Here is a 2,500-nt window from a genome sequence, read left to right as displayed (position 1 = left end):
TTACTGTGTGGGCAGGTGTGTCTAGTCAATACAGAACTGCCCTACACTTTGTGACAAGCCCATACTACCTGAATAACATCATTAATCCAGTCATTGTACCCCTGCATGAACAACACAGGCCTAATTTCATCTTCATGGACGACAATGCTCCAGCTCATCGAGGTCGTATCATTAGGGAACGGCTGCTGGAGACTGGGGTACCTCAAATGGAGTGGCCTGCACTTTCTCCAGACCTGAATCCCATAGAAAACCTATGGGATCAGCTGAGTCGCCGTGTAGAGGCTCGGAGCTCTGTACCCCAGAACCTCAATGTCCTGAGGGCCGCCCTTCAAGAAGAGTGGGATGCCATGCCTCAGCAGACAATAAGTCGACTTGTGAACAGCATGAGACGTCGTCGTCAAGCTGTAATTGATGCTCAAGGGCACATGACAAGTTATTGACACTGACATTTTTTGTTGTGGTATATCCACCACTGTTGTTGGCTTTTGTTTCAATAAATTGTTTGAGATGAGGAAATCACCAGTGTATGCTTCTACTTAAATGCCCTACTTTCATGATATAATATCACTGTAGCGTGAACTTTTTACATTTTCCGTAAATTTCACCCGAAAGCCAAATATCCCTAACTTTTTGTGAGTAGTGTATATGAACACAGCAATCGCGCTCGGATGCGGGACAAAACAAGCGGGCCGAGATCGCCTAGAAGAGGTGGTCTCGGCTCGATTCCATTCGAACCCTGGAGCGGTTCGTTTGCAGTGAGAACAGAATCGACACAGCAACCGACACAACGGCGAAGCGGGCATTTTTTCATGTCATGGAGGGTGTGTGTGTGTGTGTGTGTGTGTGGGGGGGGTGCTGTTTTGTTTACAGCTTTGAACCTACAGACGGCTGCCCTGTGAACACAAACGCCCCAAACGAAAAACGAAACAACTGAATCGATTTTAGCCCCTGAATCGGAGCAAAGCAAACGGGCCACAGGTCTGAAAGCACCCTAATATTTCTTCTTCTTTCTTTTTTCCATTTTTTTGTGACATAAAACAGTCAAAAATTATCTCTGCCTTCCTGCAGCTCTTCTTCTTCTTCTTCTTCTTCTTCTTCTTCTTCTTCCTGCCGTAACGAGACAAACTCTCCGGTCGCTGTGACCGAGGCAGTTTGGGAAATCCTCGCTCCTGGCTGTCTGGGCTGACTTGGAAATGATCCTTTTTTTTTTTTTTTTCATTTTTTTTATCCTGGTCTCTGGTAAAATGTATTCTTCCTCTCTGTTGTGTGTTATGTTGCAGGGATGCAGAGCGTCACATTAAAATATTACAAAGAAGAAAAGAGTGAGGCACTGCACAAAAATAGAATCCGTTTCTTATGGTTTCATTTCTCATTTGCCTTCATGTTACTGTTTCTGTTTGGTCTTGTCGTACATTAGTTTCATAAATCCTGCATTTCAAAACTTTTGATTTAAGAAAACGTGTAAATGAACCTGTTATGATGATTAAAATCAGAGGATGTGATGTGACAGCAGTGAGATATGAGGATAAAGATAAAGGATAAAGGTCTTTTAAGGGGAAAAACCACAAACTGATTTTTGTGGATAATGATGACAGCTCTCAAGCTAGCCACGGTATACAATTACACACACTTCCTGCTGTTTACAAAATAAAAGCTTTATGCACAAAAACCTTAAATACATTTTAAACGAGTGGTGCTTTTATTTTGAAAGCAAGCTTTACGATGTCTCTTCCAGCGACTTCCAGCTAAACGCACACGCAGACATTAGATTCAGAGATTGTGAAATAACATCAGTGCCTGCATCACCATCATCATCATCACCATCACCATCACCATCACCATCATCATCACCATCACCATCACCATCTCCATCATGATCACCATCACCATCACCATCTCCATCATCACCATCACCATCATCATCATCATCACCATCACCATCATCATCACCATCATCATCACCATCACTATCACCATCTCCATCATCACCATCACCATCATCATCATCATCATCACCATCACCACCATCACTATCATCATCACCATCACCATCTCCATCACCATGTCCATCATCACCATCATCATCATCATCATCACCATCATCACCATCATCATCATCATCATCACCATCTCCATCATCATCATCACCATCATCATCATCACCATCACCATCATCACCATCATCATCATCATCATCATCACCATCATCATCATCATCATCACCATCACCATCTCCATCATCATCATCATCATCATCACCATCACCATCATCACCATCATCATCATCATCATCACCATCATCATCATCATCATCATCATCATCATCTTCATCATCACCACCACCATCATCATCATCATCATCATCATCATCATCATCATCATCATCATCATCATCATCACCATCATCCTTATCATCATCATCATCATCATCATCATCATCATCATCATCATCATCATCATCACCATCATCCTTATCATCATCATCATCATCATCATCATC

General features: G+C 42.4%; 1 protein-coding gene across 1 annotated transcript in view; it reads right to left on the bottom strand.

Annotated features, from left to right (window-relative positions):
- The window catches only part of LOC115361034 (metabotropic glutamate receptor 8-like), a 54,229-nt gene that overhangs the window by 47,064 nt on the left and 4,665 nt on the right, over positions 1 to 2,500 (bottom strand). The gene's annotated exons all lie outside the window — the stretch shown is intronic.

This window comes from Myripristis murdjan, chromosome 6 (genome assembly GCF_902150065.1).
Source record: "Myripristis murdjan chromosome 6, fMyrMur1.1, whole genome shotgun sequence".
Taxonomy (NCBI): domain Eukaryota; kingdom Metazoa; phylum Chordata; class Actinopteri; order Holocentriformes; family Holocentridae; genus Myripristis; species Myripristis murdjan.
Note: the sequence above shows the minus strand (reverse complement) of the source record. Positions and strands in the feature narration are given on the sequence as shown.